Source organism: Canis lupus, chromosome 36 (genome assembly GCF_011100685.1).
Source record: "Canis lupus familiaris isolate Mischka breed German Shepherd chromosome 36, alternate assembly UU_Cfam_GSD_1.0, whole genome shotgun sequence".
Taxonomy (NCBI): domain Eukaryota; kingdom Metazoa; phylum Chordata; class Mammalia; order Carnivora; family Canidae; genus Canis; species Canis lupus.
Genome location: NC_049257.1, coordinates 16893524 through 16917784, shown reverse-complemented (window position 1 = coordinate 16917784; position 24261 = coordinate 16893524). Strand labels below are relative to the sequence as shown.

Below are 24261 nucleotides of genomic sequence, written 5' to 3'. Positions count from 1 at the left end.
TCTGAGCAAGGGGATGACATGCTGAAATTGGGACAGAGGGAAGATTAGTCTGTCAGGTTTTCACAAAACAAACATTTCTTGAGGCTTCGGAGGTGCCCGTAGGCACCGAGAATACAAAGCTGGGGAAGGCAGCGGCCGCCCTTGAGGAGCTGGGGAAGGGGAATGCAGAATGGGTCGAAGCACCAGACAGCAATAGTTGGGGCTGGACTGAGGAAGTGGCAGAGAGAAGGGAGGACATGAAAGGGACACTGCTAAATCAAAACTAACAGGACTTAGTGACCAGCTGAAGAAAGTCCTGCAAGGACGAGCATAAATATTAAGTGACTACACTGCAATCCTGGCACTTGAGGGCACCCTCCTCTTCCTCACGGAGCCACAGCTAGAACACCTTTCCCAGCCACCCATGCTGGTGGGTGACTGAGCTCTGAGCATAGACTGTAAAGTAATGGGATTCTCATCTGGGTCTGGTCCATGCAGCCCCCCCATGTATGCTCCTCTGCCCTCCTCCTGCATCCTCCTGATGAATGAAGAGGAGGTCAGATCCACAACCCTGCAGGAGCCTGGGTCTTTGAATGACTACATAAAGGGCAGCCTGCCAGATACGAACACCAGCTGGGTGTCACACGGTGGTGACTGACATCTCGGAGTCATTTGTCATGGCAGTGGACTTATCCTGAGACCAAGACCGCAGTCATGCCACTTTGACAATGAATACTGAAAAGTGGGATGAATTTGGAGGATGAGGTAACAAATCTGGCATTCTATTTAGGGTTGCTTTGTGGTAATATGGAACCTGACGTAGCTAACATAAGGGGGATAAAGGAGCTGTAGATAACACTTCTGATTTTAGGCATGGCTTAGAAGAAAGCCTTTTCCTCATTTATGAATTTTGCTCTGATTGACCCAACTTAGTCCACGTGCCTCACCTGAAAACTAATCAGAAGAGCCAGGGGATGTGATGCACGGGTTGTCTCAGGCGGGGTGGCATGCCCTGCCCAATACTGGGAAGAATAGGCAACCCACCTCTGAGGGAGGGAGAGGATGATTCCCCAGAGAGAAATCAGGGTGCTAAAGAAGAAGAAACGGATGTTGGATGTTAACCAGTAAAAGTACTTTACTCTTGTTTTGGCCATGTCTAATTATTTGGAATACCTAAATGGAAAAGAAATATGGGAGAAATATGGTTTGAAATATGAAATTGAGGAGCACCTGGGTAGCTCAGTCGGTTAGGCTTCCAACTCTTGATTTCAACTCAGGTCATGATCTCAGGATCCTGGGATTGAGCTCCTCGGTGAGCTCTTGGTTCAGCAGGGAGTCCGCTGGAGATTCTCTCCCTCCCCCGCCCCTCTCTCTCTCAAGTTTAAAAAAAAAAAAAAGAAAGCAATATGAAATTGAGACCTAGGTAGAATGAACTAGACATACAGTTTAATTAATCCAGGCTATGTGAATAAGAGATTTCCTTCCCTTTTTTGACTCCCCAAATCAGAGAAATTCGAAGAAGTAAAAAAAAAAAAAAAAAAAAAAAAAAGAATTCCTGGGCTGCCTGGATGGCTCAGTCAGTTAAATGTGGGACTCTTGATTTCAGTTCAGGTCATGATCTCAGACTCATAGAACTGAGTCCCTCATTGTCTGCACTGATTGTGGAGCCTGTTTAGCATTCTCTCTTAATATTCTCTTTTTAGGGGTACCTGAGTGGCTTTTAGTCTACAGAGCCTTCAGCTCTTGCTCTCGGGGTGGTGAATTTGAGCCCCACATTGGGTGTAGAGATTGCTTAAATAAATAAACTTAAAAAAAAGAATTCCTTTGAGGAATCCCATTTGATGATACGGTTTCATTTTGTGTCCCTTGCCTGTCCTTTCTTTCTTTCTTTTTTTTTTTTTTTTCCTTGCCTGTCCTTTCTAATGGGTCTTTATCTGAGAGGCCTGTAAATTAAGGAACATATTATAGGGACATGGCTGAGAAACACAAAATAACACATATTTTTTGGAGAATTTGCTGCAAAGCTCACACTCCCATAGCCGTTTATAAAATGCTGGTTTTCAGACTCCATCAATGAGGGCTGCTGAGTTGGGTGGCACAACTTGGGAACCAGCTTTCTCTGAGAATTTTGAGAATATGAAAACGGTGCCTTCTGAAATTGTGCAATATACCAGCACTGGAATTTCTGAATCCTTCACATAAGAAAAGTCTTTATCTGGCCATAGAGAATCTGGCTGACTGTGGTTTGAACCCTACTTCCACATTCTGGAACATCCAAAAGCCCTCATTTGTTTACAAAATGCCTAACCTTACTTCAGGCATTTACTGACTATATTCTACTTACTTCTGGATCTTCATTACTATGACCTCTTGATATTCTGTGCCCCCCAACTCCACTCCTTCATCTGAGTCTGCCATCTTGATTCTGCCCTCTGTGACTTTCTATGACAATTTTACCTAAACCAAGCATCTTCTAGCTTAAGAACTTTTTTGAAGATTTAGTGCTGTCACCGAGGAAGAATTATAGCACATAACAGACAGCAAACAAATTGATAAAAATCTCCATTAGATTTTTCTGCTTTCCCCCACAAGTTCCTCATTATAAGCCCAAAGCCCAAAGTTTGACCCCTTTCCAAAAACCTTTTCCTAAATCTTTACCTGTCATGGTTCTTCTCTAGTATCTCTTCTACTAGACTATCTTTATACACCAGGACCATGCCCTCTTGATTATCCCTGCTTTAAAATAACTCTTGAAATTAAGTCACATAAACCTTACAACTTTGTTCTCCTTTCCAATATTGTTTTGACTCTTCTAGATTCTTTGGATTTCTATTTTTGGTTTACCAGTTTCTACTAAAAAATAAACAAACAAACATGAGAAATAACATCTTAAGATCAAGTTTCTAACCCAGGAACACAGTATATATCTCTCCATTTATTTAGGTCTTTTAAAATTTCTTTCAGCAGCATTTTGTAGTTTCCAGTGTTCAGGTAAGACATATATTTTGTTAAATTTAACCCTACGTATTTCATATTTTATGCTGTTATCAATCAATGGTGCTTTTTGAATTTTTAGTTCCAATTACTCCTAGCTTTCATATAGACATAGAATTCATTTTTATATGTTAACCTTAAATTCTACAACCTTGCTAAATAGGATGCAAAATGGTGTAGTCACTTTGAAAACAGTCTGGTAGTTTCTTATAAAGTTAAATATATACTTACCCTATGACCTAGAAGTTTCACTTTTAGGAAGTGGAAACATGTCCTCACAAAGGCAGGTATGCAAATATTCATAATAGCCAAAACTGGAAACAACCCAAATGTCCCTCAACAGGTGAGTGAGTGGGTAAGCAAATTGTAATACATTCATCCATACAAAGGAACACTATTCAGCAACAAGAAGGAACTAACTACAGATACAAGTGGCAAGGTGGATAAATCTCATGGATGAACCTCAAACTGAGTGAAAGAAGCCCGAAAAAAAAGAGCGAATATTATAAGATTCCATTTTTTAACACCCTAGAAGCTACAGATTTAGTATATAAAGACAGAAAGTAGACCCATGCTTGTCTAGAACAAGGGTTAGGAGGAAGAATGACTGGGAAGGGACACAAGGGAATATTATAGAAAGATATCAGACAAGTTCTGTGTCTTCATAATGGCAGTGACTACACTGTTGTTTACATTTGCGAAAACTCACTAAATCACACATCAAAATGAACACATCTATTCTATGTACATTTTACCTCTGAGTAAAGGTATTGAGAAACTAAAATTGCTCAAGCTATGTTTTAGAAAGCAAGAAGCACGTATGCACTAAGAAACAACTGAATTTCAAGAATATCACGTACCAGACAAGTGCTTTGTTCTTGCTTCAAAAACCAAGCAAACAGGACAGAAAAAGAAGGGACATTTTCTTAAATGGTAATCTCTAAACCCAATGCTGTCCCATAGAACTTTCTACCCTCTCCAGTACAGTAGCCACTAGGCATATATGGCCAGAGAGCAATTTAAATGTGGTTGGTGCAACTGAGGAGCTGGATTTTACACTTCATTTCATTTTTTTTTTTTAAGATTTTATTTATTTATTCACGATAGACGTAGAGAGAGAGAGAGGCAGAGACACAGGCAGAGGGAGAAGCAGGCTCCATGCAGGGAGCCCGACACAGGACTCAATCCTGGGACTCCTGGATGGGGCCTTGGGCCAAAGGCAAGCGCTAAACCGCTGAGCCACCCAGGGATCCCCACATTTCGTTTCATTTTAATTAAGTTAAATTTAAATAGCCATGTGTGTCTAGCGGCTCCAATGGGACAGAGAAGTGAGGAGAGAGAAAATATCTCCTGTGTCTCTTGCCTATTACCTAATCTTGGCCCTGGTCACAGCTGTTTAATAAAGGAAAAAGAAAGAGTAAAAGAAGATCCAAATAACCCAACGTACACTGTAGCTGTGCCAAGTAGTAGAACCGACTTAACAGCAGACTTGGCTCCTTTGGTTCCTCTTCTGTTAAAGTAGGGCCTCTGCTCACTCCAGACTGTGAGCTGTGAGCTGACACTCACACTGTCCTTAGGAGGCCAAGATGGGAAAATGCAACCAAGAAGCTCTAGTGAATTGCAAAACACTGTGAAAATGGAAGGTAGTGGAAATAGGAGACTCCAATGAGACAATGCAAGTGCGCAAACTCCTTCACCTTTTACTGCAAAGCGTTGTACGAATGGAAGGTACTGGATGCATTAGCAATGGGGTGGCCGCATCTGGCGCCACCATAGGATTTCAAACGGCAAGATCAAGAGGGCTGTTCTCGGGCCCTCCCGGAGCCACACAGGAAGGGACTGAGCATATACATGCTTCGGTTTCACTTTGGCTTTGACATGCTAATACTAATCTCGGGGGAGTACAAAGCACCTGCGCCTCATAAACCTTTCGATTCACAGACACCCGTGCGAGCCTTCCCTTCCCGGGGCCTGTCTGCGGTATCGATCGCCGATTTGCAGGGGAGCGCGCTGTGCAACTGCCCAGGAGGGGCTGCCCGGGCGGCAGCGGCGGTGGCCCGCGGGGATTAAAGAGGTGGGGGTCCCCGGGGGGCTCCGCCTGCAGCCCGGGGCGTGACCCTGGAGCCCCGGGATCGAGTCCCGCGTCGGGCTCCCTGCACGGAGCCTCCCTCTCTCTCTCTGCATCTCTCATGAATAAATAAATAAACTCTTTAAAAAAAGAGAGAGAGAGAGAGAGAGAGAGAGAGAGAGGTGGCGCTCGCCGCCGGCAAACGCAGGAGAAGCCACAGTGAGTTACTGTCCCAGGCGGCCCCGGGAGCAGAACCTGGAGTCCCCGTTTGCACTCTCCTCGGTTCAAAAGTCGTCCTGCAACCTCCAGGGAACGGCTCGCTCCTCCCTCCGCGGCCGTCTTTTGTCTTTGAGAGCCCGAGACCGACAGCGGATTATTATCTGCGCCCGCAGGTGTGGTTGAAGAGACCAATTTGTGAACAATGGCCCTACCCACGTTGTCCAAACAAGAAGACTGCTCCGCAGCTGTTATTTGCAGAACCTGTCACCGTTCGCCCCGCGCTGCCGCGCAGCCCGCCAGCTGTCCCCGGAGCGGCGGGGCCCCGCCCACGGCTGACAGCGCCGCCCGCCCCCGCCCCGCCCCCCGCCCCGCCCCCCGCGCGCCCGGGGCCCCGCCCGCGGCCGTCCCTTCCCCCGCGGGCCGGCGACTTCCCCGGCAGGCTCCCTCCGCACCGCGCGTGCAGCCGTCGGGGCCCCGACTTGCCCGGCACGCCGCGCGGCGCACGCGTTTCAGGAACAAGCCCCCATCGGGACATTGTTTCAGAGATGTCACGTGCGGATCTACTGGCCCCGTCAAGCGAGGTGAAATCCTCACGATCCCAGCAACGCGACAGTCTAGGGTCCAAAGGCCTTCCCGGGGCGGGAGATGGGGGGGGGGGGGGGTGGCTGTGGGTCTGTGTCCTCCTACCTCCTGACTCTGCACACCATCTTTTTTATATATATAAATTTATTTTTTATTGGTGTTCAATTTGCCAACATAGAGCATAACACCCAGTGCTCATCACATCAAGTGCCCCCCTCAGTGCCTGTCACCCAGTCACCCCCACCCCCCGCCCACCTCCCCTTCCACCACCCCTAGTTCGTTCCCCAGAGTTAGGAGTCTTCATGTTCTGTCTCCCTTTCTGACATTCCCCACCCATTTTTTCTCCTTTCCCCTTTGTTCCCTTTCACTATATTTTATATTCCCCGAATGAATGAGAACATATAATGTTTGTCCTTCTCCGATTGACTTATTTCACTCAGCATCATACCCTCCAGTTCTATCCACGTGGAAGCACATGGTGGGTATTTGTCGTCTCTAATGGCTGAGGAATATTCCATTGTATACATAGACCACAGCTTCTTTATCCGTTCATCTTTCGATGGACACCGAGGCTCCTTCCACAGTTTGGCTATTGTGGACATTGCTGCTATGAACATCGGGGTGCAGGTGTCCCGGCGTTTCACTGCATCTGAATCTTTGGGGTAAATCCCCAACAGTGCAATTGCTGGGTCTAGGGCAGGTCTATTTTTAACTCTTTGAGGAACCTCCACACAGTTTTCCAGAGTGGCTGCACCAGTTCACATTCCCACCAACAGTGCAGGAGGGTTCCCCTTGCTCCACATCCTCTCCAACATTTGTTGTTTCCTGCCTTCTTATTTTTCCCCATTCTCACTGGTGTGAGGTGGTATCTCATTGTGGTTTTGATTTGTGTTTCCCTGATGGCCAGTGATGCGGAGCATTTTCTCATGTCTGCACACCATTCTTGTGTGGTTCCTCCACCAACCCTAAAGCAAAATGCAGCCCTTTCAGTGGTTCCCAAAAGTAAATCTGCTGGCATGAAGTGGTTCCTGAGATTTCACTAAAAACAAGGAGGGGCTTCTCCACAAGAAGGGTCACGTCTTGACGGACACTTGAGCCACTCTCCCCACCCCCTGAGGATGGCCACATCCCTTCTGTGTCAGCTCGGAAAGCTCCAGATCCCTCTCCCCCCTACTATGCACACAGCCCCTCACCAACCTCAGGCCCTTCCCCCAGGCTTTTCTAGCAGGTTCCTACCCAGGGCCTTCCCAGGGCCAGGACTCCCTCTCCTTCAAGGAAGAGGCACTCTTGGCTTCCTGGTACAAAGCCCTTCGGTTCCCGCCGGGTGTCCTGCTGGCATCAGCATGTCTGCTGGGCTGCCAGGCTCTCAAAAAGTTCACTGGCCTCCTGCACTGTTTTCTCATGTCAGGACAGTCCACACAGAGTGGACGGTGAGCTACCCACGGAGCAGGATTTCATGATGGCTTTCAGCCTTGAACTTCCAACAATGATCTTAAAATCAGTTGCTGACTCTTGCAGGAGGAAACTGATAGATTCCTACCCGCTAAATTCAAACTGTCTAGGCTCTTCTAAGTCTGCGACAGGCAACTTCAGTCTTTTCCAAGCTTGTCCAGGAGTTTGTCCATTTCAAGATTATGGATACGAGTATATAGTATTTCTCAGGTTACGGTACTATCCATACCTTATGGTAAAGAATATTTTGAATCTGAGCTGAAAATATTTCCTAAATGTCTTCAGACACCAATTTCTAAGACCTCTACCATCCTCAAGTATGGAGATGTAAAATAAATTGAATAGCCTCAGACCTCTTTGTAACCCCATTTTATGCTAATGATAATGCTCTCTAAAATGACTAGTCGCGTCCTTTATGGAGTAACCTTAGGCCTACTTTCCTAATTTGTAGTTAAATAAATGAAAATGTACATGAAAAGCATGAAGTACTCTCTAATTCCTTCTCCCTTCTCTTTTATCCCAGAAAGGAGACAAAGACCAATCAAAAAAACCATTTTTATAATCCTGGTCTTAGATAACATCCCTGGGTTTGTTTTGGAATATTAAGAGTCTAAAGGAAAAAGAAGTTACTTGAAAGAAAGTTCGAATCAGCCTTCCAGAAGGAACACAGAAAATTCCAGAGGTTTCCATTTTGCAGGACTCTTGAGAAATACAGCCAATATGAGTTCCATGACACTCAAAGGGTGGATTCACCCAGGAGAGGAAATGGGGCTTTCTGAACTCAAGGCAACACTCATCTGATTCCAGTTGGTCCTACTCCTTGGTGGCGTGTGGCTGCTTGGAGCAGCAACAAGCCCACGCCTGCCCTCACGTTCTAGGCTGGGTAAGTGGCTGCCGCCCAGGCGCTGTCTCTAAGGCAGGGGGATAGTGTCACTGGCGCTGGGCGGGGAGAGCAGTTCTGTGCATGTGAACAAGCTCAGTGGAAGAAGGCGAACCGTCAGCACCATGTTAGGCTGTGGAAATACAAACTGGATGTCATACAAATATTTAATCTTCAGGGACTTGTGAAAGACCTCTGGGGGAAGGAAAATAAATCTCTACGCATTTCCTCACAATGATTTCTAACAGGCCCATCTAGACACAAGTCCAGCATTTCATTAAGCGGCTTATTCAATGGCCACCGAGCTGTGTAAACACATTTTAAATAGGGACGCCTGGGTGGCTCAGCGGTTGAGCGTCTCCCTTCAGCTCAGGGTGTGATCCCAGGGTCCCAGGATCAAGTCCCACATCGGGCTCCCTGCAGGGAGCCTGCTTCTCCCTTTGCTTATGTTTCTGCCTCTCCCTCTCTCTGTCTCTCATGAATAAATAAATAAAATCATTTTTAAAATATACATTATAAATAAGAGCACAGATCCTCTTTCCAGGGTGGATGGAGGTGTTAATGTTTGTGAGTGGCTGACCATCTCCCACACAGATCCCTCCTCGGAGGGCCCAGGAAGCAAGGAGTTGGCTGAGGATTTTATTTTCTCGGTCAATAGAGTCATTGGTGGAGGGACTTCCATTTTGAAGGCATATATGCTATTTTTTACACTTTGGGAGAAAACCCGAAATTTGAAAGAAAGGAAGAAGATCTTGGTGAAAGATTTGGTATACCCACCCTTGGCCTACCCAAGGAAGGCGCTAGGATTAGCGAATCCAAGAACATTTGTTGAACATGATTTAAAAAATGAATTTCCAAGGGTCTGTGTCCTCGTCTGAGTGGAACAACAAGGCTCATACTGCACTTGAGTTTGACCACAAGGAGAAGAGCGTGACCTCAGAGCACGCGCCCACAGCAAGGGCCTCAGGGGATGCTGAGAAAGCACTGGCTTTTGGACGAGGCTCCAGCACATACGTGCACATGCACGCATGCATGCACATGCACGCACACACAGACACACTCGTTCCACGCAATAACTTCATGTAGGGGAAGCAGGGAGATCACTCTCCAGGCTGAAGATTTTCCCAGGTCATTAGTCACTCTTCCCGCCTCCACCCAACTCTTCCTCTCTTGCTGGCAACGGGGCCAGGCAGTGACTCAGGAAGGCAGCAGGGGCTGAAGCTAGCTCACCGCTATGGCTTAAAAAAACCACTGAGGCCCTTTTGAGTACAATTAACTCCTAAGCTAGCCATCTGGTGAGCAAAGAGGGGGGCCGAAGCGGGATGCAGGTATGTGTTTGGGGCCAGGTGGGAGACATGGAGCATTTGGACCATAGGTAATGGAAAAGCAACAGCCCCTATTTTCACAAAGGTGGCCTGTGTAAGCCAGGCTGTAGGTCCTGGCAGCCTCTGCCTGCTGCTCCCTGAGCCCTTCTGCGCCCAGCAGAGCTCAGCCCTGAGGAAGCCGGGTCTCATTAGCACGCAGGTCACCTACCAGAGGAAGATGCCAGCAGCCTCTAGTCATCTGGTCCGTGCAGTGTAACAGGGACTCTAGGAGGAAGGGACAGTTGGGAACAATAGCATGGAACTCAGACCTGAGCCAACAGTGACAGCTGAGTACCAGGAAGTGCTAAGGTCTGATGGAAGAAAAACCATGCTAAGCATCCCCAAGACTAAAAGAAATCCCCCCGAATATGACAGGTCCCTTCTCTGAGTAGGACACCTAATCTGGCCATCCTGAGAGAGAACAGAGGCCTGGAGGAGACCCAACCTAGCAGCATCCGACGGTTTGGTGGCGCCCCGGCAGCGGCCTGCCCTTCCTCGTCCTTGCGCACCAGGCAACGTACCTCTGCCTCCGAAGAGTGAAGAGCTCGGACAGCAGGCAACATGTTCCAGGCTAACCCCGTGATGATCACTTCATAGAAAGGCCTCCAGGCCTTTCCCCCTGACCCTGGCCTGTCCCTCCCTGTCGCAGCTGGCTGCTCACACCAGCCCTGACGCGACGCGACTGCTCCAGAAGACGGCTCCAAGAGGGGACCGCTAGGGGGATAACACCCTAAGCTTCTCAGCACGCTCTCCCCAGGCCTGGAGTCCCAGACCCTAGCACCTCCATCAGCGTGATGCGCAGCAGACCTATTAACCAGGTCCCTGCTGCTCCTAGTCCGGCCCAAATACAAAGGAATGAGTAAAAGCTCTTTCCTCCCCAGCACTGTCTTGCCTCCTTGGCAGGTGGAGAGGGTGATACGCGGAATAGCCTGCATCTCCTCCCCATCCTGGGAAGAGAACTCAGTGCACCCCCCTAACCCCCCCTCAGCCCCGTCAGCCAGCCTGCCCGACTGTCCGGGGCAGTGGTGGGCGAGGGGCAGGGCTGGGCCCAGCTGCCAGGGCCCGGACAGCCGGCCCAGTGAGACGGACAGGTGGCCGCTGTGCTGGCTCTGTCCCCTCCTACCCAAACCCCCTGGCAGCCCCAACCCCGTCGGCCCAGGCTCTGTGGTCCAGTCCCCAAAACAAGCCTCCCCCATCCTTATGTGTAATCAGCTGCATTGAAATGTCACTAGAACTTTCTCTAAATGCCCTTTCTAAAAGCCTATCGGTGCCATTAAGCTTGTGCCCTTTACCCACGTATCCTCTGTTGCAATACATGCGTCAGCGCATTCTGATAGGCGCCTAATTAGCTACATAATCTTAATAAAGACTTTCTACCAAATGCTGAAACTTTCAAATGTCTTCTATCCAATTTATTTGTGTTCTTACAAAGCCAGTGCTCTTAGAACCTTGGTTCTCTCTGCAGGGAGAGGCTGCTCACGCCTGGTGTCTCAGGCCCTTCTCGTCTGACCCAGCAATGACCCCCAAGGTCTTTACACAGGGGCCTGGGCTACAGTCTGACTGGTGGGGAAGTGTGGGGACAGAGACTCGTCAGAAGCTGGCTCTGCAGAGCTGGCACCCTGTGTTTACATAGATTTAATGTTGATATGCAGAAGTTCAGAGTGGGAACTCATGAAATCCTGGGGAACCCCCACTCCCACCCCAACCTCAGAGCTGGAGCTGATCCACCCAAGTATAGCCATTGATTATGGTGCCAAGAAACCCCAGAGTCCTTCTGGAAAGACCCTCAGAGGCCAGCCAGCTGCTTTCTGCTGTCAAAAAGGAGGCAACGCTAACACATCCCCTTTCCATTGCTTCTCAGCCTTTTGGCTAAGCTCAAGCCAACACATCCCCTTTCCGTTGGCACAAGGCAAGATTTCTGTGAGAAGATCATTCTGATCATCATGAGCAGCATGGGGTGGGGATTGAACTACTGTGTGGATGTGGCCATAAGCACTGTCATTAAGTTAGCACTTGCCAAATAACAGACTACCTGAGAGCCCTGGCTATACTGTCTCATGTAACCCTCCGCACAACTTTGTGAGGTAAAAATAGCACAATCAATCCCATTTTAGAGATGAGGTGACTGAGCCCAAGTCCTCAGATCCAACAGCAAGCAAGCCAGAGTAGCAGGCTTTGAACCCAGGTCTGTCTAACTGCAAAGTTTCCCTTGTTGCAACAGCCTGCCATAGCCCCCAGTTACATTATCTTCACACTGGATTTCTGATTGTGCTCTTTGTTATCAGCCCTCAAAACAAGACATTTCAGTACCACCCCTTGGCAGGAAGTATGAGAGTCGTTTCCCGGGTTAGGAATGTAGGATAAACAGCTCACCAACCAATGACATTATGCCAGGCCTGACATGCTGACAACTGGTCAGAGCCAGTGGGGTTGGTCTTCTGGAAGGAAAGGCTGGTTTGAGAAGGGGATATTTTCTTAGTCTGATTAGGATGGAATGCAGGGTACCTTAATCAGGCTCCTTTCTGCTTCCAAACAGCTTTCTGCCACTTAGCAGACTTCTTGGGGAGAGAACTGCTTGGTGTCACTTTGTCATCACAAGCCACCACAAAAAAACCCACCAGGAAATGAACCCTACTATCTTCCTGGCACATGCTACCTCACTCCATCTCAGGTCACCAGGCCTTATGGAGGTAGGGTTGCCAGATTCAGTCAAAAGAAAAAAAAAAAAGTTAAATTTGAATTTCAGATAAACAATTTTTTTTCATACACATCCCATGCAATATTTGTGAATACTTACTCTAAAAAAAAATCATTCCTTTGTTTATCTGGAATTCAAATTTAACCAGGTCCTGTATTTTACCTGGCAACCCTACACAGGCTCCCAATATAGCAACAAGTCTTTGCAAAAATAAGCGTGCTAATAAAGGTCGGAAATGATCACACAGATGGCCATTGGAAGGTGACCAAGCCATTAAGGTCCAGAGAGTCCTTACTGCCCCTACTCGGGGAGCCCCTCCTTGGGGCTTGGTAAGAGTATCTTCCCTCCAGGAGGGGCTGGAGCTGAGCAGTTCTGATCTCTAAATACCCTCAAGAAGGTAAACGAGTCAATGCCACATCTCTCTGGCTTGTAAATACCCAGCTCCCCTGTCTTCACCTCCTGCTCATGAGGAAGTGCTTCCTCTACAGAAGACAGGGAAGCCCCTTTCCTTGCCCACCCACAGCACATTCTTAACACGGCAACCCAGCTCTCCCCAGCTGGAAGTCCTCTTTCACAAAGATTTGCTTGAGGGAGCAGATGGGAAGAATGGCAGTTTCGGAGCCAGCAAAAATTACACTGGATGCCAGAGCAAGTTCACACTCGTAAACACCAGCTCCGGCCAGAGTTTGCGTTTTTCAAGTGCAAGCATGTTGCTGACATCTACATGCCATCTCAGAACAAGATTCTGAAAGCCCAACAAGTAGGTTTCACTGGCACTTCTTCATTGGGATTTTTTTGCCCTTTTGCTTTGCTCTACAGAGAAATAGCTCAAGGTTACCATATCGCTTTCTATGGAAAGACTTTTGCATTCTCCCTGAGAAGTCTAGAGCCCAACCTACCAGCAGCGCAGCCTCCCCCAAATTCCTGAAACCAAAATTCTGGATGGCCTCGCCTACCTGGCTTCTATCTCTAAATCATGTGCACCACACCCCCACAAAAGGCGATACCTGGTTTTGCAAGAACTTAGAACCAACAGCCTGAACCTGGCTTCCTTTGGACAAGCCGATCGCCCCCTCCCCAGACTACCCACACCTGTAAAAGGGATTCTCAGAGCAGGGACCTGCCCCGTAAGAGGAGCACAAGGAGAACACACATGAGGATGTTTCATTTTTAAAATATATCTTAATAATAAGTCATTTTATATTTGAAAACTATTGTTTTTGCAATATAAACGACGGAAAGGAAAGTGCAGACATTTCTTAAATTTACAGAAACCAATCTTTTTTTTTTTTTAAGATTTTATTTATTCATTCATGAGAGACACACAGAGAGAGGCAGAGACATAGGCAGAGGGAAAAGCAGGCTCCCCGAAGTGGGACTGGATCCCAGGCCCCCGGGATCATGCCCTGAGCCAAAGGCAGATGCTCAACCATTGAGCCACCCAGGCGTCCTTATAGAAACCAATCTTTCACATTTGGTAGGAACTATAAAAGCTAATATTTGAGAGCCACCTAACCACAGACGTTATGCTAAGTACTTTATATACATTATCTTGTTTACTCCTCAGCTATCCCATGAAATGGTGCTATTATCACCCCTTTGGCCAAGTGGGGAGACAGAGGCACATCCCTGGGATAGGACTGCGACTTCAATGCAGGTGTGTTCTGACCAGAGTCAAACCCTTCCCCACCACTCCACACCATGTCCCAGGACAGGAAGCACAGGGAGCCAAGCTTGGGTTTAACCATGGCCTCAGCCACCACTGGCTTCCTGTCCTGACACAGGGAATTGAGACTCCACTGGGAATTAGGGAAAACAACTATAAAACCAAAATTATGACCCTGACATTTCCAACAGTCTGGTAGACTGTACACATGCTGCAGGGTATCAGTAGAATAACACTAATAAAACTATATGCTGATGTGGCTCTTTCCTATGACATCCTTGCCAAGGAAGGAAACCTTGCAGGGAAGTCCAGGAAAAATCAAGTTCGATTGAAAATCTTCAGTTACTAAAAGAAATCAGTAGGGGACAGCATTATATGTACGCCTTGAAAGAAGTAGGTGCTGACCCATGTTGTTCTGCTGGATTGGGAGAGCTTTGTGAAGGACATTTATTTCTTTGTCTCTACCCTCAACCTTTAAGGTGAACCTAACGATGTCATTCATCCACTAGCCTGGCGTTAATAGAGTTCTATCATGACGAGGTGTCATCCTGGACCATCTGGATAGACCCCAGATGAAGCTGGCCTGTCCATGTAATTGAGAATATTATATTTTATTGGAAAAAATCTATATACTTTTTAAAGACAAATGCACGGGTTTTAGCTTTCTGTGATGTGTTAATAAATCACCACAGCTGAGTTTCTCACAGTCATGTAGGTTAGAAGTCTGGGCACGGAGGGTATGTGTCAAGGTGTCAGTCTGGGCTGGGGTCCAGCTGTGGGTCATCTGAGGCCCAGGGTCCTTCCAAGTTTATCCACATTTTTGGCAGGATCTGTTTCCTTGCAGGTGTAAGACTGAGATCCCCCATTTCCTCTGTGATTGTCAGCCAGGCTTCTCTCAGCCCCTAAAAGGCTTCCTCCATTCCTTGCATTCCTTGTCATATGACTCCCACTTCAAGCCATCAAGGGCATGTACAATCCTTTTGCTTCAGATGTCAGACTTTGTCCTCTGCTTTTAAAAGGCCTGCCTGATTAGGCCAAGTCCACTAGAATAATCTACCTGTTTTCATGTCACATAACATGATCATGTATCTCATTGTATGCATAGTTTCTATGCTCATAGTTTCCCCATGTTCAAGGAGACTGGACAAGCATGTGGATCATTGGGGATCTTCTTAGGACTCTACCAGCTATTGTAAGTGTGCATTTATGTAAAAATAGTGTTTTCTCAACCACTTTGACAGTGGTCTTCCCTGGGGTCATTGGGATATGATGGGAAGCAAGGATAATTAACACCCTATAGTAGTCAAAATAGAACTGCCCTGGACAAATGACCCATAGGACCCTCACTGAGAAACAGTAAACTAACTGAAACAGAAAGAATCTTAAAATTTGATGGAATGCCACAGCCCTTCTTTGAGTAAAAAACGGTCCATTAAAGACAGTAACTTCCCTTTCATACCGGTGGATTCCTCTGAACCAGGCCAAAGAGAAAACAAGTGGAAGGAAGCTAAATAGCCACATAATAATGGAAGCCTAGTTATTCCACACAACAGGACTAAGGAAGGAAATGTTTATTTTTCTTAATGTGATTTCAGATTTAATTTTTCACCACCTTCATCCTCAATTAATGTCTGTAGTTGGAAGATGCTTAAATGTAAGAGGTCAACCAATGCAGGGACCAGGCTAACTACTCTTCTCAATGGCAGCTATACTAAAGGAAAACTTGATCTGGAGTTTCATCTCTCGGATTTAGCACACTGCTGTGAGGGCTGGGGGCAGGGGGGTATCCTGAAAATGGGGTTATCCTGAAAACGAGGGTCTGTCCTGTGGAAGGAAAGGGATTTGAGGAACAGGAAGCAAGGGAGCAAGGTCCTTCCTACCTAGAGGTTATCAAGCATTTGAGCAGGGTCTCGAAGGATGGGAAGGTTTCAATTTTTGAGATATGGCAGGGAAAAGTTCAGCAATGAAGAGGAGAGCAGCTTAAAAGGCAGTGAAACTAGAGCAGGTTACTGCTTTAAGAGGAAGATGCTGGAGGATGTTTGTAGGCCAAGAATGAGTCCATGGAAGAGAAAAGAAAGAAAATGCAGACTAAAGGTACAAGATTAAGGGGACCATGCAAGATCCTAGGAAAGACAGGACGGGATAGGATGGAAGGTGCAGCGGAAAGAGTGACCTATAGACCCCCTGCTTCTGCAACAGGCAGAGGGAAGAGAGAATGGGTAAAAGCGCAGAGATTTTGATTTGGGTAGGAAGAGGGGAGCTAGGTCGGGTGGCCTCAGTCCTTTGCCAGTGAGGATTAAAAAGTGAATTATATCTTACACATTTAAAAGGGGCCAATATTTCTTCTACACATAGCTATCCCTGCTGTGCTTTGGGTGGGTGGGGGAGTTGGGAAATAATATTAAAATTAAAAGGAGAAAAAGCATCAATAACTAAGGGAGGGAATTAACTTTTGCTGAGTTATTAGTATTCAAACCATGGCATTTCACCAAAAAGAAATGCACACGGAATAGAAGTGTTTCTTAAGAGCAGGAGAGAGAGAACCCCAAGGTAGCCAATGGTCCAAAGGTTCCTGAAAGAGAGGCCCCAGATACTGGCTCCTCTACCCTCCAAACCCTTCCCGGAGCAAAATGTGTCTTCACAATTGAAGAGGTGGGAGCAGCTGCTATTGTGACCGGATGGGTGGAAAGCAAGTTCTGTTTACCCAATTTTTTTATCAATTTGCCTATAACCAGGAGTTCATAGAAAGAGAGAGAAGCCATGGGCCCCACACTCACCAATATGCTAGCTTATAAAATGCTAGCTTATAAAAGGAGGGGGTGGGTGGTTATCTTCCATTCACATTTTGAAGGAAATGTTACAATTTAGAGAAAAATTAGCTATTAGCTATTTAGTCTTTTGTAAAAGGAACAATTTTGTAATGTCCCGAAACTATCTGAACTGGATAAGGGGACTGGAGGAAATTTCACATAATAAATCAGTTTTTCCTAAGTGAGCAACTATAGCAGAAGGAGGGTAAATTAAACGCTTTACCCATGTCCAGTCCATTATGACAATCAGCATCCATTTTCACAATGAGAACACGCACTGCTACCATCCCTCACACAACCTTGGCCTCGAACCTTCCATTCCAACTGACAAACTAGATTTTATTGCAGCTTGGGAATAGAACTTTGGTTCTTACTTATTTTTAATACATTAAAGACACTTTGGCGTCACTGATTTGGGTCAGACACGTGCCATCTTCAAGGGGAATTGAGTAAAGATGCCACTCATGCAAATGAATGGGAAAATTTTTGATGTGCCAAGTTTAAGAAAAAAAGTAATGAATGTGCAATGGTGTTACCCTTCTAATATTATGAGTAACCAACAGAGTTTGATGTACAGTATGCATTTGCAATAAGGTTTTTATATCAGTCAAACCATATAAAGAGTGATATGCAACTTGAAACAGGACCCAAGGCTTAGCAGAGTATGACAAGATCAAATAGCAATTTAGAAAAGGAGGACTAGGAGAAACAGATTGTTTGGAATCCATTTCTAGAGTTATCGAAGCAGAGTCCAGGCCAGCTTTTTGCAAAATCCTATGAAAGTTTGAGTCATGATGAAGGACTGGTTGGCAGGCCTCTAACATAGCCTAGAGAAATGTATTATGATTCAGGAATATTAAAGAAATGGACTACTCAAAAAAAAAAAAAAGAAAGAAAAGAAAAGAAAAGAAATGGACTACTCAGCAAGAATGCCATAGCTCTCCCATAGATTAGAAAACTCAGCATGTTCAAGGCTATTAAGGAAAGCCTAGAGCAAAATAAAAGAGAGTAAATCCTGGTACTGTTGGGTTTATAGATATCCTTCTCCTTCCAAATAAAGGCATATGAGGGAAAAAAACACATTTTTCATTTGTATGTTGGCCCTGGAGCAAACTCTGATGTGATTTGCTTTATCCCCGCCTTCACATGTTATGTTGGATGGTTATGAAGAGGGGAGGAGTGGCAGTGTCATAGCTGAGAGATTGGTTGGGGGGGGGGGAGCACAAAGGATGACAGTGTCTAGCAGAGCTGAAACAGGGGAACCAACCATCCTGTTTGGCCAAGACTGGGAGGTTTCTTGGGACTCAAGACTTTCAGTGCTAAAACTATGAGAATCCCAGGCCAACTGAGATGACTGGTCACCCTAGCAGGCATGGAGGAAACTGCAGGAATGGCATTTGGGGGTAACCGAGCAGGCCAAGGCTTTACCACCCCAGGCTGTCAGGAGAAGCAAGACTGTTGTGCCTGCCATGGTCTCACAGACATCTAACCAGATGGTAGTTTGGCTCCCACATACCATGGAGGAACACAAGTCACACAAACACACAGACATGGACACACATATATTGTGTATCTTCTCTATAAGTATATTTACATTCTAGAACACATACAAGTAAGTTATAGGATTCATACAGGTAAGGGGAATTCTCCCATTCTACTCAGAGACAACCACTTTTAATTCCTAGGTGAACTTTCTGCTTTACCCATAGTCCTTAACCTTGATAACATATTAGAATAACCTGGGAAGTATCTCGAAAATAGTAAAGCCCAGGGCAAACCTCCAGAGACTGATTTCAGTGGTCTGGAGAGGTCAAATTTTGTTGGTCTGATCTGATTTCATTGATCTGGCATCAGTATTTTTTAAAGGTTTCCTCAAGGTTTCTAAGACTCTGAGAAAGTTGGGAACCCTACTCTAATCCCTTTTCAATGTGTCAGTCCTCCCCACCTACGTAGACATAGACACATACACACACACACACACACACACACACACACACACACACGTTTGTATCCTACCCGGCATGCTATTTTCTTTTCTGCTTTGTCCACTCAACAATATATAGTGAATGGCTTCCCACATCAATAAATCAATTTTGCAACTCCATAGGTGGTAGCACAGTATTCCGATGTATGACTTGATTTATTTAACAAATTCCTATTGTTGAACATTTTTCCTGTCTCCAAATTTTGCTCTCACATCTGCACTGGGAATAATAATTAAAATTCTGAACTCTAAATCAAATGGCTCTGGTCTATGTCCCAGGTGCTGCCCTCTTAGCCACAAGTGGCCTCAAACAAATCATTTAATCCCTCTGAGCCTCAGGTTCCTCCTCTGTTGAATGAGCTTATAGTGGGACCTACCTCTTTTTTTTTTTTTAAGATTTTATTGATTTATTCATGAGAGACACAGAGAGAGAGAGAGAGGCAGAGACACAGGCAGAGGGAGAAGCAGGCTCCATGCAAGGAGCCCAACGCAGGATTCAAGGATCACGTCCTGAGCCAAAGGCAGACATTCAACCACCGACCCACCCACGTGTCCCAGTGGTGCCTACTTTTTAAATGAGAAAACATATATAAAGAACTAACCATGAGCATTAAAAGCATTAGCAATTGTGGATCTCCTGGGTGGATCAGTCGGCTAAGCATCTGACTCTTGGTTTAAGCTCAGATCATGATCTCAGGGTTGTGAGATCAAGCCCCACATTGGGCTCCATGCTCACTGTGGAGTCTGCTTCAGATTCTCTCTCCCTCTACCCCTCCCCCTGCTTGAACTCGTTCACACTCTCTCTCTCTCTCAAGTTAAAAAAAAAAAAAACATTTGTGATTGTGCAACTATTAATCTTTGCCCACTTCCCAAATTATTTGCTTAGGATAAATACCCAGAAGTTCAATTTTTAGTCAAACGGTATGCACATTTTTGAGGCTTGTGATATAATTACCTAAGCACCCTCCCACAAAAGTTTAAATTGAGAGTATCATGTAATTACCAGCATCAACGCTAAGAGTAAAAGGTGACTTTACCCATTTTTTCAACCCCTTACTCATGTTGCACCAATTCCATGTCTTAATTCGCTATACTTTTAATGCATTTTATTTTTTATGCACGAACATAGCAGAATGTTCTGGAAAACTTGAAAATTAAGCATAACATTCCCCTATAATGTATTGAACTGTACATTAAGAACTGTATTATCAAGAACTGTATTGAAAAATATAATAATACCTGTAATTTATTTGTAATTTATCTCCTAACTGTATGGCAAAGAATTAAAAAATTAGGTCATTCACATACATACATAAATACACACACACACACACAAATGGCACAAGACAGGTAAAATAAATACTTAGAGGAAAAAAATCTTAATATTTGAAACAAGGGAATACTAGCTACACTAAGAGGATATAAGGCAGTCGTTAATTTCAGCTCTGAGCTTCCTAGCAACAAAAGTAAAAATATTCCCATTCAAAATAAAAGGGAGCAGTTCATCTATAAATAATGTCTTCCTGTTACTAAATCCTAAGAATTACCATGCATTTCCTTACGTAAAAGCCACCATCTAACATAACGAACAATATACTTTGGCATAAACTTGTTGAAGATGTAAAATTTTTCAAGTGAAAAGGCAAGGACATAAGATACGGTTGTATTTCAGTAAAGATGGGTCTTTTGGTTCTAAAATACACCATATATGTTGTTTTTGGTGATCCCAAGTTCGGTGTTTCTCAAGTATGAGTTCAATCACGGTGGTCAGTAGTGCTGTTTAACAACTATTTCTTATTTTCCCCACTTTTCAAACTTACTGTAAGTTTGCACTTCTCTGTCTCCTAAGATTAGGTAAAACCATCTGATATTCTGTAACCTATGAAATGTGAACTTCAGTAAGAAGTTTCAGGTAGATGCTTCAAATACCATGGCACATTTTGCCACAGTATCATCCTGCTGTGGTCATTAAAGGTGATCAACAACAGATTCTTAGATGTGACGCCTAAAGCACAAGCAATCAAAGAAAAAGTAGATAAATTAGACTTCATAAAATTTAAAAACTTTTGTGCATCAAAGAACACTACCCAGAAAGTGGTAAGACAACCCACAGAATGGGAGGAAATGTTCAATCACATATCTGATAAGGACCTAATGTCCAGAATATATAAAGAACTGTTATAGCTGAACATTAAAAAGACAACCTAGTTAAAAAATAGACATTTCTCCAAAGGAGAAATAGGGATAGCCAAGAAGCACATGAAAAGATGCTCAACATCATTAGTCATCACAAATCAAAACTGCTTCCTACAGGGGCGCCTGGGTGGCGCAGTTGGTCAAACATCTGACTCTTGGTTTCAGCTCAGGTCATGATCTTAGGGGCCTGGGATGGAGCTCCGTGTAGGGCTCCACTCACAGCATGGAGTCTGCTTGAGATTCTTCCTCTTTGTCTCCCCTGCCCCTCCTGCTTGTGCTGTCTCTCATTCTCTCTCTCTCTCTCTCTCAAATAAATAAATAAAATCTTTTTTAAAAAGCTGCTTCCTACATCAAAAAGAAAGACAATAACATTTGAAGAGGTTGTACAGAAATTGGAACCTTTGTACACTGCTGATAGGAATGTAAAATGGTGCAGCCACTGTGGCAAACAGTCTGGCGGCTCCTCAAAAAGTTAAACATAGAGTTACGGGCAGACCCAGTGGCCCAGCGGTTTAGCACCACCTTCAGCCCAGGGTGTGATCCTGGGGACCTGGGATTGAGTTCCACGTCAGGCTCCCTGCATGGAGCCTGCTTCTCCCTCTGCCTGTGTCTCTGCCTCTGTGTGTGTGTGTGTGTGTGTGTCTCTCATGAATAAATAAATAAAATTTCTAAAAAAATAAAACACAAACATAGAGTTACAACTCAGCAATTTCACACCTAGATATACAGGCAAGAGAATTAAAAATCTATATTTACACAAAACTTACACATGATTGTTCATAGCAACATTATTCACAATAGCCCAAAGTTAAAGACAACCCAAATGTCCATCAATTGATGAATGGAGGGCACCTGGGTGGCTCAGTGGTTGAGCTTCTGCCTTTGGCTCAGGTCTTGATCCCAGGGGTCCTGGGATCGCATTCCACACTGGTCTCCCTACGGGGAGCCTGCTTCTCCCTCTGCCTGTGTCTCTACCTCTCTCTCTGTGTCTCTCATGAATAAATAAATAAAACCTTTTTAAAAATTGGTGAATGGATAAACAAAATGTAATATATCTATACTATGGAATATTATTCAGCCATAAAAAGGAATGGGGTTTTGGTACATGCTACAACATGAATGAGCCTTGAAAATATCATACTGAATGAAAGAAGCCAGACACATAAGGCTACATATTTTGTGATTCTATTTATGTGGAATGTCCAAACAAGGGCAATCCATAGAGAAGAGACAGTAGATTAGTGTTTGCCAGGACTGGTATGTGGAGAAGATGGGAAGTGACTGCCGGTAGGTACAGGATTTCTTTTTAGGGTGCTGAAAATATTCTAGAATTAGGTAGTGATGATAAATTAGGTAATAAGTATTACACAACTATATGAATATACTTTAAAAAATCACCGAATTGTACCCTTTTAAATGGCAAAATGTGATGGTATATCTTAATTTAAAAATTTTTAAGCCTGCTAAGGTCAAAATGAAGCCTCAGCTAGCCTGGTTCCCTGAATGACCTCAAATTAGCAAAACCCCTCAACTTCTTTTGAGTTCTGTAACCGAGGTTTTTTTTTTTTTAATATTGTTGTATAAGTTTACCTATCCTTACTGATACAAAAACACAAATTCCTTTTAAAAGGAGGAAGTTGGAATAGGTCCAAAGTTAATATAAATTATTTTCATTATTATGTCACTTAGATATATGCAAATATAAATTTCAGCTTAAGGTTCTTAGGTTTATATATACAAACAACTATAAAGCCAAAACAAGCTTATAAGTTAACACAAACCTACAAAACCAATGAAATTCAAGTTACCAACATGAAATCAATGTGGAAGGTGATGCTGTTTGCTAAAACTGAATCACAGTGACCACTGAGGTCCCACATGTCTGACGTGCATATAGTGTCATACTGTGACACCTCAATTCCCCATCACCCTTCTAGATTCAAACTCCCACAACAATTTACCAATTTACCCAGTCTTCACTCGGCACAAATGCATCTCATGACCCTGTAGCAAAGGAATTCTACTCTATGCCGACACAAAAACTAACACAAACACAAATTACAGACAAAGAAATAGTATGGCAGTATTTGTTTTCAAACTGATTATTTAGGATACTTAGAATATATTTATATTAGCTTTTCTGGATTTTTGTCAAAATGAAACATTTCATTTCTCATTCTTTTAGAAAGATCTCATGTCCCCGAGCACACGTTTGCAGACCCATGGCTCTCAGTTTAAGAAACACTTCTGTAGGATAGACCACTAGACTATGCGCTGGAATCACCTGGGAGGGCTCATTAAACACCGATTTTTGGGTCCTACCTTCAGCTTCCAATTCAGTATGTCTGAGGTGGGGCCCAAGAGTTTACATTTCTAACAATTTCCTAAGTGATACTGATGCTGGTGCTCCGAGGCCACTCTTTGAGGACCACTGCCCTTTATCAAATATTAGTTGGCACCCTAGTAACATTCAATTCAAGACAAATTTCTGTGGAATGAGCCAGACAGCAATCAACTCAAGGATACACTCACCTCTGATGTGGGAAGATCAGCATTCTGTAGGGCTGATTGGAGACAGAATCATCAGCTTTGATCACCAAACAATTAGGCTGAAATGTTAGCCTTCGATAATGAAAACTGCAATTGTTAATTTTACTTGTCAACTTGACTAAGCCACAGGATGCCCAGACATTTTGGTCATGCATTATGCTGGGTGTGTCTGGGAGGGTACTTCTGGATGAGATTAACATTTGAATCAGTGGACTATTAAAGCAGGTTGGCCTTCCTAATACAGGTGGGCCTCATGAAATCTGTTGAGGACCTGAATAAAACCAAAAGGCTGACCCTCCCCCAAGTCAGGAGGAACTGTGGCCCAACTACCTTAAGATGGGACATGATTTTTTCCTGCCTTTGTACTCAGACTAAAACATCCACTTTCTGATCTCAAGCCTGTTGGCATTCAAACTGGAAACACACCACCGCTCTCCTGGGTCTTTAGCTTGTCATAGTCACATGAGCTAATTCCTTAAGATAAATCTCTTTACCTATGTACATCCTATTGGTTTGGATTCTCTGGAGAACCCTGACTAATATAAAAACTAATGAGCCTTTCTTAGATTTTCACACAGACTAAGCCCAGAGGTAGAACGGGGAAATTCTCATTAATAAACCTCCGTGATCCGTCCACCTCCAGTCAAAGGTTTCTATAGCAACCTGAGTTCCAAAGCAAGGCTCAGGCCACATTTTCACAAACTACAGCTAGATGAGTGGAAATAAGTAACCCCTTGTGATCAAAAAAACGAGGAATTGTAATAAAAGACTAGCATCAGTGCCTGAGTTGAATTAATTCACCAAGATTTAGGACGCAGG

General features: G+C 44.6%; 1 long non-coding RNA gene across 2 annotated transcripts in view; it reads right to left on the bottom strand.

Annotated features, from left to right (window-relative positions):
- The window catches only part of LOC111094247, a 79443-nt gene extending 55383 nt beyond the window's left edge, over positions 1-24060 (bottom strand). For both annotated transcript variants that reach the window (XR_005384690.1, XR_005384691.1), the window contains exon 1: positions 23425-24060. This is a non-coding gene — a long non-coding RNA (uncharacterized LOC111094247). The remainder of the gene's footprint in view (positions 1-23424) is intronic.
- Positions 24061-24261: the final 201 nt, after the last annotated feature.